Raw genomic sequence first — 17,468 nt, forward strand, 5'->3', positions numbered from 1 at the left:
CACAACATGAATACTTTCAGGGAGAAAATTCCCAAATAGTCATATTTTATAAAACTTAAAGGACATTGCGAATTCTATTGCATTTAAATAGATTTTAAGATAAATTATACTTGATTTGAAAAAAGTAACCACAACTGAACCAAACTTACTCAACAATATTTATCATTACCACTTTCCTAAGATGATGGCCAAGTCATTTTTTTCCTGAAGTTATTTTTGCCAAAAGATGAATTAGGCAAAAAAATAAATAAATAAATATTTTTTAAGAGTAATCACTCTTAGCAAAAAATGACATTATTTTAGGAAGGTGACGATATGTTGATACTGGAAAAAGAAACTCTGTAATTGCGACATGTTCTCCCGCGTCAGAGATTGTGGTAAGGTTACTAGTTGATTATGAAACTCTGTAAACTCTGGGGTTGTGTGCTGTACATGCCTGATTTAGCAGCAGACAGGCAAAAAGTTAATTTTAGTCCAATGATGGAACTGAAAATCACTCGTTCTGCAATAGGGGTTTATTTCACACACTTAACTTTCAGCTGTATTCACTTTTATGTTAAAATTTTTCATAAATGGACATTTGCAGACACTTGTGGGCTGTGCATTAATTAGGATTTAAACTTTAGTTTTCTTTTAATGGCCTGCTAAATTGGGCTTCTTGGTAGTTTTTCCAAGTACAATACCTTGCAAGAACACTCATGGTTTTAAAACTATTTAGAAAATAAAATCTGAAGAATCCTACATTTTCATTTAGTCTTCCTAAAAGTCAGCACTTGGCAAAACTATCTTCTGTGCTATGACTTCCAATCTCATCCATATACTGAAATATATGTCAATTTTTTTGTGTAAAATAAGTCTTTCCAAAGATTTATCAATGTGACTTAGCATGGAACTTTAACTAGGTCATTCTAAAGCATGAATAAGTCAATCTAATGTACCTGTGGCTGGTTACAGGCATATGGTTGGTAACAGTTTTTTTCCTGAGGTTTTTTCTGTATTTCGCTCCATCCTATCAGGTCTGGAACATTGTAGGACAAAACATGATGTATTGAATTTCTTAAACAGCAATTAGTCCTGACAACCTGTTATTAATTGGCCATATCTAATATTTCAAAAGACTTTATTTTTAAAAATGATATATCTTAGCTGTTTCAATGGCCATCTACGTCATCACGAGGAGATGCATTTATTCTGCACAATTCGCTGTTTGTGGAAATGCTGCTGCTGAGGTCATTTTTTTTCACAACTCAGATGTCAGTATATGTTTTTCTCATGAGACTTCCCCTCTCTGTCTTCATGTTGATGTTCTGAGAGAAGAGCCAAGCTCTTTCTCGTATCACAGTCTAAACAGTGATGTTTCTCAAAAGCCTGGTTAGACGCACATCATGGATAAATACAGATGGACCTGCACCTGCTATGACGGGAGAGTGTGTGTCATGAAAACAAGCCTAAGATCCGACTCTGGCTGTCTCTGAGTTTGCAGAACCCCATGGGTCTTGTTTGATATCAAAACAGTGTGTTTTTTTTTCTATTACTCATCACAGAGCAAAGAGGAAACCCATCCCTCTTTGTAGTTTGTTATGTCTGGTTTCTCTTTCTCCAGTCTCCTTGGAGACCACTGCTCTCCAAGGACTATGACACCAGCAACATGTTTTTATACTCTGAAAAAGAGGTCACAAGTCTCATCGCAGCTTTAAATTGGATGTTTTTGCCTCTTAAATTGGAGCCGACAAACTAAAATATGAATCAGAACAAGAGAAAACCTCAGACTGTAGAGATAACTTAAAGTACATAGTTGAAATGCTTAGAGAGCGCATCATCACATCTAGTTTTCCATTTAAGGAGTCACCTACTGGATTTCATAGTGACTCTGTGTCATGGGCCATCAGGGAGAACATGAGAAATATCAAGTATTTTCGAAGCTCTCGCTTCAACGAGTTTATGGGCTTCATGCTGTGAAATGAGGTCTGGTTGGAAATATGCAAAGTTAAATGCAGGTCAGTTTGTCTTGATATGCAAGAAGAGATTTCAAAAGGAGATACCAAAAGCAAAGAAATGTTACTCATATTTGTGGTTAAAGTGAATGAGAAAGATGCAGTCTCTCATAATAGCACATCACAGTTAATCTGCAAATGTTGGAACTGGAACTGAAATAGATATATTTTTATTTACATATTGTCATATTACAGCTATAACCTTCAGTGTATTTTGGTGAGATTTGAGGTAATGGACCAACACAGAGTAGTGCGTAAGTCTGGAGTGGAACAGTACCAATAGTGATTTTACAGATATAAAAAAAAGAAAAAAGAAAAACAGCTAAAAACAAAGTTTACTGTGCTCCCATGATTGCATACTTTGTGGACACATTTTATTTTGCAATTATATCTTCAACTCTCCATGGAGTACATATCTACCAGTTGTGAACACCTGGATTTAATTACTTAATATTAATGCGACTCAGGTTGAGTAACGTCATTGAACTGGATTTGTTTTAGTGCTATTACAGTAAAAAGTCTCAGCATAAAGTCACTTCATGCCGCAGTTTTTCAAAACATGTTGATTTTTTTTTTCACTTCACAATTAGGAAATAAATTTATCAGAAAATTAAACAGGTTAATGTTTGTCTTTGATACACATAAAACTGTATCTTTCGTAGAAAATTTGCAAACATGTTATTCAAATTCTAAGATGGAAAACAGAACAGATGAGATGGCATGTGTTTGACTGTGTGAGTTTGGACAGATGGAGGCAAAAACTATGCTGAACAAGGACTAAGTAAAGTAAAATATCCTTGGCTCTTCAGCTCCAAAATAATAATTTAGTGTTCTTTCTTCATTCTGAGTTTGAGCTTTGGGAGGGGGATGTTTTATTTATACTTTACCAGGACAACATTCAAGTCTCTCATCACCCTTCCTTTCAGAGAACTGCATTACAGTAATTGCCCACCTCCCTTGTGTTGTCCTGATCTTAGTGCTTGCATTACTTTGTGTTTAAACAGAAGCCTGCGCTCGCCGTTGCTCGTTGCGAGGGTTTTTAGGAGGCAAATAAACAAACTGCAAAGCTTCTGAAACGGCACCGCAGGGATCAGAGCAAACTCGGAAGGCAGCAGAGTTCAGAAACACAAATGACAGTTTTCCTCATTAAAGCTGAAGAGCAGATTATTTACCACATATATGTAACATTCTCATTTGTTAAAAAAATGTCAGGGTGGAAATAAGTATACATAAGCTCTCTTTATTACTGCAGGGCCCAACAGGGTAAGTTTACAGTTGGTGCGTTCAGTCATTCTGATTGAATCAGCCTGTTTGCCTGGTTGATGACTCAAACAGTGAGAATGAAGTCATAACTGCTGTCTGCTTTTGGAGAATATGAATGTTTGTGAAGGCCAACCATGACCAGACATTGCATCACATTCTGCAGTTTATCTCGTGATAATTGCCTCTCCTGATGAGTTTTAGAGTTGCGATCACAATCAAGTTAACTGCAGATGTGTGTGTCTGCTCCTGAAACAGCTGCCTCAGTCCTTCGCTGATGTCCTCATCCAACACGCCTTCCTGCGAGGAGAGCGTTTGCAGAGAATTGCCGCTGAAGGGGAAATAACATGACTGTGGGGTATTAACAAAAGATTTACCGACGCGCCGGCTGCTTATGACACAGTTTGTTTTTCTCATCACTCCAGCTCAGGCCCCCGTTGCACCATTATTATTATTTTGCTCCACCTCAAATCATTTCTCCCGTTCCTGCAGCAACGCGGCACCAGACGTAAAGACAAGAGCCTTTCAGGCCCAAGTTTGGATTTCTAAGTCCCTTTAAGGCTTGAGAGGCAGTTGGTTTAATGTGTGCTAATGCAGGGAGACGTAGACAGAAGTTGCATTGAAATTAGCCGTAGATTGGATTTAAATTATTTATGCTTTGCGTAATCCAACTTCAAGGCATTTCTCTCGCTTCGTATTTGCAGCGAAGTAATTTCAGCTGCCCAGATGAACTATTTTCATTAATTGATGACGCTTTACCTCTTTTGTGAGTTAATTTGACGGCTTCTATCAAATTAATGTGTAAACATTTCTTTCATGCAAGTCTGTCTTTTTTGTCCCTTCTTGTCTTGTGTACATACTTTTAGCAATTACAAGTGTTTGATTTGCCTCATTATAGGAACCATCTTTGTGGGAACGCGTTGTGGAAATCATGCACACACAGAGGGACTAAAACTTGCCTTTCCTGTTAGCAGCTATGAAATGTTGCAAACCTCCTCACTCAGCTGGAGTAATGTGATTTTCTCGTGGAATCCCTTTCTAGTCTCAGACACCGCCATGACCACATGACAGGAGTAGTCATTGTTGCCTCGCAGACTGTTGGGGAAGCACAGGAAACGGTGTGGCGCAGAGAAGTTGGGTCATAAAAGCAATGAGGACAGATGAGAGGGAGCGAAAAACTCACCTAATCAGCTCCAAGCCAGGCGACAAGTAAAAAGATAATAGCCACGAAATAACAAGAAAGATTATAAGGAGGCAGAAGTGAGCTTTTTAAGATTTGCTGCTGTGTGTGATTATTATATGGAGTAAGGCGAGTGTTACCGACCCTCAGGTTTCATAGAATATATATGTTCCTGTCACTTGCAAAAATATTCATACCCCTTTAATATTTTCACACTTCCAAATATTGCCTCAAAATGCAATGCATTTGATAAGCATTTAACATGATGAATCAATACAAAGTAGCATATAACTGTGAAAAAGAAAAAGTCATAATTTCTATTAGTTTAAGCCTAAAAATCTTAAATTTTTTGCTGTGCGTTTATCTCTCTCTTTAAGGCCCTGTTAAAGCTAAGCATAAAATGTGTAGCTCAACGCAGACATGGTTTTCTGTCCGTCTTCTGTATTCATTCCGTTCATATTTTAGTCTGTCATCACTAGGGAGGTTTTGGATGTGGACCCATTGTGTGGGTCCACATCAGATTATCAGTGGTATGATTATCAGCAATACCACTGATAATCATAGGGGGGCATTGTGGTGCAGTATAGCTCATGCACAGTCCAGGAAATGAGCAAACAAGAAGATGATGACATAAGTGGCAGAATTTCTCCTGATCTATTAGTTCTGTTCCCATTTTTGCCATTTTCCTATGAAATCAGAGGATTTCTCAAAACTGCCCATTCCTGCTTTGTAAACACATTGAAATTTGAGGGGAAAGAATGTTTGACAACTTTTGAAATGGGTGGTCCTATTTACCTGTATAAAGGGATCTTCACTCTGATATCCCTCAGCAAAATAGCTCCACTGTGTATCACTGTGAACACATCCTAATGGGTAGCACATTGTGGTGGCAGTATCATGGTATGGGTATGTTTTTCCTCACCAGGAAAACTGAAATGTTCAGAGGAAAATCCTGAAAATGGTTGCAGGCTGCAGAAGACTTGAGACTGCAGGACAACAACCCCAAAGATACATTTCTAATAAAAATCAGTAGAAAAACTTAAAAAATGATGTTCTGATGCTCTCTATCCAATACAATTTGCACTTTGTTGTATTATAAACAGCAAAGCTTGGTTAGTTTGTTGTTTTTTTGCATGAAGACATGGTCTTAAGGAGAGGGGCACCCGTCAAGCTAAGTTCTTTACAAAGTTGGTGAAATAAAGACACTGAGACGGAGAAGATGATTAAGAAGCATTCTGAAAACTGCTGGAAAACTGGACCCTTTAACACCAGCTCATTTCTTCTGGGTTTGGTCGCCGCTCTTGGATTTCATTCTTTTCCACAGAAGGGAGGCTCATCAGTACCTGAGTCATAAATAGTCCAGTAAGGAGCACCGACTCAGCTTTCTCGTGGCCGCCTGACATCGAGCTCGCACGGAGAGTTTTACAGCAATTGCTGGCTTTGCGATATGTGGGTCAGTGGGTTAGTGCTTTAGATTAACTTTGCTGCTAGCCTCGGGCATAATGGTTGCACTTGGCCGTTAATGCTTCTCTGATTTGTGTCCCTCTGCCTTTTACTGTCAAGTGTCTGTGCTTATTTCTCTCAAGCTGTTATTTTGCTTTTCTTCTTTTCTTTGAAGTGTTGGCTCCTCAGAACATGTGGGCTCTGCAGACTCTCACTATTAGTCATCCATTGCCCAGATGCACACTGTTAGTGCAGAAATCTGACTAAAGTGTAACCCTGGTAATGCACTGGGCTATTGGGTCGGACTGAGCTGTAAGTGGACATATTCCAGTAGCACCAGAGACAAATGTGTCATAATCTTGTGTACAGAGTGCTTCATTTGAACATTGTCTGATAGATGATACAGAATACATGGCAGGTGATTTTAGTTGATAACTATTCATCGTGTACGTCCTAAAAAACCTCTATGACTCGTCTGATTTGGAAGCCTGCTTCTATTTGAGTGATGGATGGATTCCCTTAGTTTCTTTATGAGTGGACATAATTTAAACAACTTGATTTGATTTTGCTATGAAAAAGAAAGCTTTGTAGTTGCCATCTGACACATTCCCATGTTTCATACAGTTAGAGAAAACGCCTGTCCTTTTGCCACTCTATCTGATCTTTTAAAGAGTTTAAAACCCATAACTAGAATGATGGAGAATTTAAGCAGTTTTGAAGCTGTCACAGTTTGAAACTTTTTGTTTGCCTTGATACCAGAAACGACCTGACGGCTGGGACTGAAAGTGGTTAAAGAGCTTTTGCAGATACAGCATTAATTAAGTTATTGTTTTTTTAGTTGTTTATTTTTCCCTTGGAGCTCAGAGAGTCCTTCATTAATTTTTTAAGATTTACTGACGCACTCCAGAAATGTGTTGCTGTCATTGTGCTTGGTGAGAACATGTTGGCTACCTTTGTTAGATCACCCCCTGTTTTGTTTTTGCTGCTTTTGCTGTTTTTCATCCTCGTTGACCTCATCACAGTAATGGGACCTTATTGAGCCCAACACCTCGAGGCTGAATCATGTACACCTGCTTACCCTAATGAGAACTGTAACTGGCGCTTGACTTGCATGTTGATTAACCTAATGCAGGATAACAGTCAGTGGAAACAAACAACATTAAATTAACACCGGGTGACGTACTCCAATTTTACTCTTTCGTATCGCGTTGTTATTCACAGATGGAGCTGTCGCTAAGGCACTCCGACTGTAAATGCATTGTAAATATCCCCCAAGTTATTAAAAGCTGCGCTGTGAAAACATCGTGACAACGCAGCTGAAAGGAAAACGGTTTCCTCTTCTCCGCTAATGAGCAGGCAGCATGTATCTGAGTGTAAGAGACGAGGCTGGGAAATAGACTTTACACTCATATCAGCCAATTGTTTGTAGACGCACGTCATTCTTCAGTTCACTTCATTAGAACGAGGTGTTTGGTGTGTAACTCTACTTAAATATTCAACATAGAGTCTGAATTAACGCTGTTGAATGTAAAAAATCTCTGGGACAAACCAAGAGTTAGTGTTTTCATCAATCATTTGCCTTCTATTTTTCTATTAAGTTAAAAAATAGAATTTTTTTTAACTTAATTTACTTCACCTGTAAATTATTACAGGTGAAGTAGTTACAATTTGTCACTGAGGGGGTTTTGGTATGCACATATGTAATTTCACATGTCACCTCATTAGATTAATTGTATTTGACTAGTATGTGCTGTGTGAACTTCCACTAGCCTCCCAAAGAGCGCATATAAAGTCCAACACCTGGTGTTTGCTCTGCGATTGTTTTACATAAGGTTCAAATGCAATCAGTCAAACAAATGTCAAATAAATACTTTTACTACACTGAATCATTGTGAACACAAGGTTTATTTCCCACTTAGTGTTCATAATTACCAAATAATTACTGGCATTAGCATAACTGCTCATAACCTGGGCTAGAGACAAAATCTCAAATGAGGATGGATAAACATCAGGGATGAATGGAAGGAAGCGCCTTATGGTGAGAAAGGAAAAAATCTTAGAAAAACCTAGACAAAATAATTGTGAGCTCATGGTTGAAAAGATGGATTTAAAAGGCTACAATCCTGATTGCTGTTGATTGTTCAGCCTTAATTGCTTACCTGAGGGAGCTGACCGGCTAGCATTTCCTTAATTAGCCCACCAGTGGTGTTTGTACCTTTTGTTTAAAAGCATCGTTTCTGTGTGAAGCCAGTTTAATAACAATTAACATCCAGAATTCATTCATTAACAGCAGCATTTAAAATCAAGGTGTTTTGGATCCCTGGTGCTTTGTCATCAGTGATGCAGCCCAGCGGCCAGCCCTGGGGATCTAGAGAAATGTATGCATCCAGGAAAAACTCCGGAGCTGAAATCTGTTTTGAAAGCTCAGCAGTTGCTTGTTGCTTACCCATAAATCCCATGTTTAACGCTGTCGCAGACAAGACTATAAATGTGAGCCTTGGTTTCCCCAGGTACAGGTGGCCTTTTTATAGCTGTTTGGCAGGCTCAAAATGAAGAAAAAAAATGTTGAAATCGCAGACTTTTCACTTCAGTGTTTGGGGAACACTTCATCAGAATGACATCGTTTTCAGTTTTTAAATCTGCCACTGGCACTGTCACACATAAGCCCACATGTCTTATTATCATGGTTATCTAATCAGTCTGCAGCCTTGTAATGAATGAGGAGGGGTAATGAATGAGAGCAAGATAATCCTCACCAATCTTCTCCTGCTTCACTCTTTGTTCAGCCAGCTTCAGGCTCAACCTCTAATCAGCGCCACGGTTTAGCCTCCTGACATCGCCAGTGCACCGACAGGCTGGATGCTTTGTGTTGTAGCATGATGTGTTTATCTATCAAGGTCCCTCCGCCTTCTTTCTTTTTTACGCCTTCTCACCGAGTTATTTTATTTAACTCTTAGTCATTTAATTCACTCTGCTACTTTTTGTAGCCCAGCTGAATTTTCTGTTTGCTTTTCTTTAACATTTGTCAAAGAGCCTTTTGAGGACCAGGTAGGATGAGTTTATTATTGGGGCAGGAATCCTCCTCATAGAAATATGAAAGAGGGATGTAATTTGATTTTTTGTTTTACATAACTAAAACCCACACCATGAACATTTGAAATTATGAAAGCTTATTCAACAGTGAATAAACTTCCATATTTATATACTGTAGTTTCATTTTTATATTTTCTGTGTAGTTGTTACATGGCAATTATTCAACAGGAGAGGAATGTACGAACACAAAGTCATATCATGACAGCATGTGTGCATTAGCACATTACTTCATGTAACATGCCTCAGTCAACATCCTGTCACAAAGCAGCTGCTTTAAGAGCAAAAGACGATGCAACATACAGCAAAAGTCCACCTTAATTCCTGTTATGTATGCATTATTGTCAGCTAAGTAAGTGGTGGAGTCACCAAAATCAGCTATCGTCAGTTGCTTCTGGGAAAATTTATTCATATTTTTTATCTATATTTATTCATAGATAAAAACATACTATCTATGAGTAAAAACACAGATAGTATCTATGAATAAAAACAGGGTTTTTATCTCTCGATTCACTCTATTCCTGTACTACACTGTGCCAGCTCTCAGAAGCACACCGGTATCAGGCATTGTTTTTGCCACATCTATGTTTGATAGCTGTCAGGATAAATACACGGTCTTCTAAACATGTTTATATTTCAGGGAGACAACATTTCAAACCAGATAATAAAAATATCAGCCAGGATATTCTTACATATCTTCACCTCCACTAGGAATATTCTCAGCCATCCAAAGTAGTTTTGAGCTTCGCAAAAAACAAGCGTAATTACTTCAAAAAGCTTTCAAATTGAACATGTTCAGAAGTAAATTCTGGACTATCGCAATAGCACAGGCCCACAGAGTCTGTGCAATGAAATGACTGGAACATTGCTCATGAATTTACAAAGCAGTGTTCTGCTGGAAGAAATAAATGCGCTCTTACTGAATATTACTTTAACTTGCTTTTAACCCGAGCAAAGTACAAGACATAGAGCCAAAGTTGAATATAAGTGTGAGGTTTTAGGAGGCAAGCAGAATCCAAAAGCTCTATTCGCAACACAAGGAAAAGAGTATGCAAAGATATTATTTTTGCTAAGTGCTTCTTGTTACTGTTACAGTTGAATAAAGTCAAATGAATGAAACTAAAACATTATGTAATAGTGACTTTGAGGATGGATTCCATTTTAAACCCTTTCTACACTGTTGCGTTTTCCTTCTTTTTCATGGTGTTTTTTTTTTTCTTGGAACAAATTAGTGTCTTTTGTGTTACTTTTTATTTTCTTGGCCAGCCTGTGAGCTCTGCAGCAACAAGCTGCAGTGTTTGATTAAGAAACATCCTCAGTTTTCTTCCCTCTTTGTGTAAGGAAATAGAATAGAGACGGGGAAATTTGCTGGACTTTGAATGCCTCACCTGCTCGCAGTGTGATTATCAGCTTTTTTCCTCAGCCAGTGTGTAGGTGGAGTTTCTTCAGCAGAAAACTCGGTTTCCTTTTTTTAAAGACAGGAGGAGTGTTTTAGAAAGTGGTTTCCAAAGCAGGTTTGTCACAAACCCTCTGTTACAGAAACATTAAACACAAAATTGAACTTCAAAAAGTTATATATTTACTGTTTTTCATACAATTTAATATGCCTTTAATGTCTTTTTTTGGTTTTCAAGTCAACAAGATTGTTTGAGCCTTCGTTTTTCCATCCAAAATATTTGATTCTATATTTTGTTGCATTTTATGTGTAATACATGATGCTCTCACCCACACAGAAAAACTGGAAGGAGCGCAAATCATAAAAATACAGTGCATCCTTTCTGTGAGAGTATTATTTTACCATCTGGCGCCAATGCTATCCTGTCATTTTCTGATCTCAGGATCTGCTGTGGTAGAGACATTCTGTGACATTGTGTGATCAGTCATTTGCATTATTTTAAAAAAAACAAAAACAACAAACACAATCAGAGCGTGTGCATTTAAAAATTATAGCTTGTTAAAACTGTGTCGCTGATCACATTTTGTCAAAGCTATAAGAAAAGCTGCATATGGGAGCTGCAGATGCATTCTCTACATGCACACACACACATGCACACATGGCCAGCCTTTCTCTTTTCTCTAGTAGTAGCTACTCATCACTTAATCTCTACCTCAGTATTTGATTTTTCTGGCTTTGCTGTTCCCCTTTCCCTTCATGGGCTTTGCGGAAATCCAGCTACTGCGACTCTCTTTTGGCCAGGACCCCCGCAGTCTGGTCCAACCCAGCGCTGCTGCTTTCTCAGGCTTCAGTCTGCAGATACTTATGATTCTGGATTTATCTTCTCTACAGTATTTACTGGACAGTTTTCTTGTTTGCTAAACTTTTGGTATAAACCAGTAAAAGCTGGCGTTGTGCTGTGTGCATGTTGTTTATAAGGTTACTGTGTACATACTTGTTTCCCTCTGATGTCATTCTGCTTTTATGTGTTCGTGGGCACTCAACTTTCCTGAAGAATTGATTTTTGATGAAAACTTTATCAGTGAGCTTTAATCCCCTGTGATTGTATGTCTGTGAGAGAGACCGAGAGATTGATGTCTGTAATAAACCAAGGACATCTATCGAGGTGTGCGCTGGAGCAAAAAGAGTAGAGGATGTGATCATGCAGTGATTCACTGTAGTGAGACGAGGAAGTTACGCTGCAGGTCATTTCACCTCAGCGGCTTTGAGTTGAAGATTGTATGATTTGTTTATGTGTCTTAGGGTTGGTAAAGGTGAATCAGTACGGGAAGATTGTGTGTTTTATATATATATATATATTATATATATATATATATATTATATATATATATATATATATATATATATATATATATATATATATATATATATATAAGCATATTTGACCTCAGACTTGCTGCACTTTGGGATGAGTGCTTACCCCAGGCTGCGGTTTTAACATCCTAAAGAGCTGCCGAGAACAAGGGAGGACGTTATTTGTAGCCTCCTGTTGAACTGTTTTTGGTAACAGACTATTAGGAACTCACAGTTTGAATGGAAATTCCATTTCCCTATTAAATACTTTCCCTTTTGCTTCCTCGCATTACTCGAGTATCACTTTACTCTACTGGAAATGGACTCTTGGCCATTAATGGTCTTGTTAAAACCCAAGACAGGCGGCTGCTGTCATTTTGTGGCCCTTGTATATGCCTGTGTGACAGCTGTACAGATTGTAAAACAAAACAGACTGGGCCCTCTGTGTTTCACGAGAACTGTTATGGAATTTCAAAAGTGACAAAATTGAGTGTCACTTTTATTATTGATGTATGTGTCATTCTGGATAATGCATTTATCAATAATAATGATCAAAAACATAACAGTGAAATGAGTTTATTGTACTATATGTTTAAATCGCATGTGACTATTAGGCACTTTTATTTTGTTTTAGTTAGCAGTATAGAAACAGTTAATAGTCAATCTGATTGGTCTCCAGTTGTGGTCTGGCTTAGGTTAACCAATCAAATGTTTGACAAGCCATTGGGAGAGTTTTGTAATGAACTACAGCACAGACAATTTGAAATAATTTATTACTGCTGAGATACATATAAATAACTTTAACACATTATGAATTTAAATTTAGCTCAATTATTTATTGTATTATTTTATAGAAATAAATTTAAATTGAATTCAGTTGTCAGACGTTTTCAGACTTAATTATGCTTGGCAGTCTACAGAATTAGACCTTACGACTCCAAAAACCTTGCAAATAATGGAAAAAATACAAACTAGTGAAACTAGTGAATTAAACAAAATTGCTTTCATTCTTCAGACCCATGTACACACATCACTCAAGGAAAAAAAAAAAGCCCCAACAAAACATCACAGACATTGACTGTAGTGGTTTCATGTGTGCCTACTCCCATCAGACAATCTTATGGATGCATGTGTTTGCAGTTAAACTCTACAGTGGGAAGAGTTTAACTGTCTGCTTGAAGCATCTGTTACCTAGTTTTGTCCCATTTAAACTCTGTCAACATCATTTTGTCTGGAAACAGAACGCTCCTCAGACTTTATCAGCGTTGCAGCTGCTCCCCATGTCTAATTAAACCAGGCTGTTAGAGCAAAATAAAACATGTCTCCTCACTTGCATCTCTGGCATTTAAAATTGCATTTTCTTTAAAAACAAAAAACATGACTTTTAACCTTATTGTTTTGTAGTATTTCTTACGGTATTTCTCCCGAGTTTGAAAAGGAGTAATTCCTGTGTGAGGGATGAAGAGATTTTGTTTTGATTATGCGAGTGTGAAGCAGGCTCCTCTGATCCTGGCCGACGTCCTGGGCTCAGGGTGGTTGCAACATGACTGACCTTGTGTTGCATCTTGACAGCGAGCCAGAGAGGAGGATTAACAGTTTTCTTTTCATTTGAGGAGACACAGTGAGAGTCTGAAGGCAAATGACTGCACAGTTTTTACACAGTGAAACAAACAGCCTCAGTTGATTAAAAACCTGCTTTATATTTACAATTTAGGTATCCGAAAGTAGAACGGGTGGGCATTATGTCAACAACTGTTGAAAATGAAAATGTAAAAGAAAGAAATGACTTTTTCCCCCCTTCAAAATCAGAAATCGTTGCCCATAACTACCAATGAGTGCAATACTCATATAGAAAGGGACTGATTAATTACTTTTGGTTAAAATATTCCTAGTGTTATGAACTTGCATTTGACATGCTGATGGAATATTAATCCAGTTGGACAGTCTCTATGCAGCAGAGGCTCACACTGCACACAAAGGACATTGCCCAAAAGGTGAAAGGTCACAGAATCAAGGAAAAACAGACAACAAAGCGGGAGGACGAAAATAGGCATGTATTGCAACTGATATCATTGCAATATTCACAAATATTATCACCATCGCAAGATTTTCTAATATTTTGCAGCTCTACGCAGGTATTTCCCTTTAGGATTTTCTGATAGTGAGCAGAATTAATGAGGTTCACTAAACCAGAGCAATGTGATTAATCACATTTTAACTCATAGTATAACAGTGGGGTAATTATATGTTCCCACAAGGCAAAATTGGTTTGGATTAGCCTTCTTTCTCCTATGAATAAATGAAATTGTCTTCTGAAGCCTTTTGCATGCACTTAGGTTATCTTTCTTTCATGCTAAATGTTTTTTAAACCTCGGAAACATTTCTGTGTGACAGAAAAGCTCAAGGGGTGAATACTCAAAATGCTGCTAGTGTGCATGCTTTCAGCAGTGAAGTGTGTTTCCTAAAGCTGCTTTTGGTATATGATGTTAGGAAGTGACAGCAGGGGTCCCTGTTGAACTGGAGTAAAACTCTTTCAGGTGGCCTCTGAAGCTCTATTTTAGGAACCTCAGTTGTTCTCTTGTTTACCACTAAAGAGCTTTGGGATGCAGCAACATGCTTTTGTTTTCTGGCTTCAAAAGTCAAAGGTGGGGTCAGAAGCATTTTATATCACATTCTCACAATCTAAACCTAAAATAGTCACGTCTTCTTCATCAGAAATACACCATTTGAGCTCTTAGGCGAGTATTTAGGATGAACTCTTTCCTCCTTTTAACTTCGTTCCTGTCAGTCTCTTTGTTCTCTCACTTTTGTTTTGACCTTTCTGACCTGCAGCATGTTTCCACCTGTCCTCTTTGCCCATAAGCCTCCCGAGCTCTGCTGTAACATCCTGTTCTCTGTCTTCCTATGTCTTTATCTTCAGCTCCACATGCTCCTTCTTTATCATCAGTCTCTGTCTTCAGGCTTCTGCCTCCAGTCTCTATTTGTGTCCTGGCTCCACTTGTTTGTATCTGTAGTGTTCTGTTTTTTTTTTTTTTCCCTTCCCGATTCCCACATATGTGTGAGCCTCCAGCCCCTTTTAGCTGCTGTTCTCTGCATCTCCATTCCTCCTTCAGCCTTTGTACATGTGAAAGTAGAGGGACCATCGCCTCACTCCCTTGCAGCATGTTCTCCTCACTCTACAGCTCTCTCGCCTGCTTCTGCTCACCACCATTACTTTGATCTGACTTTGTTTCTCTGCTTTTCAAACGTTATATTAAGACAGGACTTTCAGCAGCTGTTTACTTTTCCATGGTTGACCTCCACGCCTGTTTCTCTACTAGACCCCTAATGTTGTCCAGCAGTGAAAGCATCAACAACTGCATGAGCTCTGCCTCTTCTGATGTCAGAAACTCTCCCCTGGCCTCCGCACAACATATCAGACCCCAGTGCACCAGCACAATCTGTAATTATCATGAGACTGGTGGAGCAGGAAACCGTTGTTATTAGGAATGAAATGTGTGAACATAGCCTTTAGTGTTTTCAGGTGCGCTCCTCATTGATTCATCAATTATAGAAGTCGAGAATGACGAAGAAGTAATGACTGTGATGCCTGAGAGGAAGGAGTGACTCATACCTGCCCCCTGGAATTCACTCATCCACCTCATTTTGTGGAGATTTCCTTCAGACTTCTGGTATATTTTAATCTCACAATTTTTCTTTTCTTTTTTTAATTTTTTTTAGAAAAATTTAACCACATTTGCCCTACCTGACACTGTAGTTGTCATTAACAACAAAATCCGAGCCCACTGCCAACATCAACATCATGAGGTTAGGCAGGTCGTCATGCTATTGTGCCTGATAGTGTCACATTCAAAGTATAGAACATTATTTGTCATTAATCTGATTCTAGTGTATCCAGGTCTCCACTCTACTCTGAGATTTCTAAAGTGTTCCAATATTCCCAATTCCTGCATGTTTTATGGCACAGATGTTGAAGGCTCCAAACAATAACACAACCTTCCTGTTATCCATCAAAAGTTTAACTCTCTCTCATTCTCTTGCAGCCAGAATAACAAGATTCGCCTCATGTGTTTAGGTTCAGGTTTTTTGTCACAGACACTCAATCAGTTATCCCACACAGCCCTGTCTAACATGTCTAATCATGACTTCGAGGAAATGATCCTGCCATCAAGTATGAGCTTGTTGGATTCTGTGACAAGCTCTGACTTAGTTGGATGTAGAGATGAGCATTACTCATTATGACACACCACTAAACGCTGTGTTTTCTCTGAAGTGTAAAACTGCTGATATCATCCTAAAACAGCTTTGTGTACCTGTGATATTTGTTTTAGTGCTTTAGTGTCTGTAGAAGATGCAACTCTCTCATAAACACACAAACGCACCATTTTATTTCTATCAGTCTGAGGACTTTGTTGTGAATTTTAGCAACTACATTTATGCTTAACCCTAACCTTGACCATAGGAGATTCCTAACCCTTGCCCTAACAGAAGCTTTATTCACACCAACCTCTAAACCCAACTAGTAGAGCTCAGTATAATTGGAAAAAAACAGAGGATCAGGAAAATGTCCTTACTCATGTACAAATACAGACACACACACAAAGCCTGACCTGACACATAAAGCTGCTGACGGATCAGCTGGCTTGTTTTCTCAGTTTGTCTGTCGGGTTGGTGGCCGCCTGCTGCACGTGTGCACATGAAAAAGCTTATGTCTGTGTGTGCACATGTTTGTGGGGGGACGTTGTCTCATCTTCTTTCTGAAAGACCTTCTATAGTAAAGACACAGTTGGCTTTTTATGGCCTCTCACATGACTTTAGCAGCTTTTTTTCCGTTCTGGTCTTTTGTGTTTTCCCTTTATCCGTTCTATCTTTACCAACTCTTTGTTGGTTGACTTGAAAAAACACTTTTGGAGAGTTTATATACACATACAATATATGGTAAAACTAGGCTTCCTGTAGTTCAGAGTGGAATCCTATGACATTTGTAACAAAACTTTTCATTCTCACACTAGATTAACACTTTAAGTTTAACTATGAAAACCTTTGCAGTGTGTTTTTGTCAAAACGTTTCTTGTGGAGTTTCTCATCACTTCAGTGTGACGAGAAACTTCACAAGTGTCCATAAAATGACACATTAGACTTGTGTTTATGACAACCATGCAATCATAAGATTAGAATATACTTTTAGCTGTTAAAATTTCCTCTGATAGCACCTTGACCAAATATACGTTAGTTTCTTATGTTGAAAATTAAGATAATCACAGAACAACGACTTTATGTAATAATAATTTGATTAGCTGCAGCATTTATCTTCTTGTTCAACATGGCAATATTTATGAAAGCATCTGATCATGATGGCCACTCCCTCATTAGAGAGTTTCCAGACACTTCCCACCAGGAAATGACCTGGGATGGACCCAGAACCAGCTGGAGGAACTATATATTCATTCTGGCCTCGAACCACCCAGATTTAGCTGGAGGAACACAGAGAAGACAGATCTTTGGGTTTTCTTTTCCTTTGTAACCTGATATGTATAGAAGACAATGACTTGATGGCTGGGTCAGAATATTTTCTGGTTTTTGCTCAGGTGTGAAGAAACAAAATGTCTCCTGAGGAGTTTCCCTACAAATTACATAAGAAATAACTATTACTATTTTGATTTGTGTTTCAGCAGATTCCTCCTGAAGTCGCCATTTTTTCCCCTTCTCCCAATGGAGTAAAGGAGATTAGTACTCTGCTATGTAGCTTTCC

The 17,468-nt window shown here is 38.4% G+C and overlaps 1 protein-coding gene across 3 annotated transcripts in view; it reads left to right on the forward strand.

Annotated features, from left to right (window-relative positions):
- Positions 1–17,468, forward strand: part of LOC129361735 (SPRY domain-containing SOCS box protein 4-like) — a 66,477-nt gene that overhangs the window by 37,041 nt on the left and 11,968 nt on the right. The gene's annotated exons all lie outside the window — the stretch shown is intronic.

This window comes from Poeciliopsis prolifica, unplaced genomic scaffold (genome assembly GCF_027474105.1).
Source record: "Poeciliopsis prolifica strain line A6 unplaced genomic scaffold, Auburn_PproV2 SCAFFOLD008, whole genome shotgun sequence".
Taxonomy (NCBI): domain Eukaryota; kingdom Metazoa; phylum Chordata; class Actinopteri; order Cyprinodontiformes; family Poeciliidae; genus Poeciliopsis; species Poeciliopsis prolifica.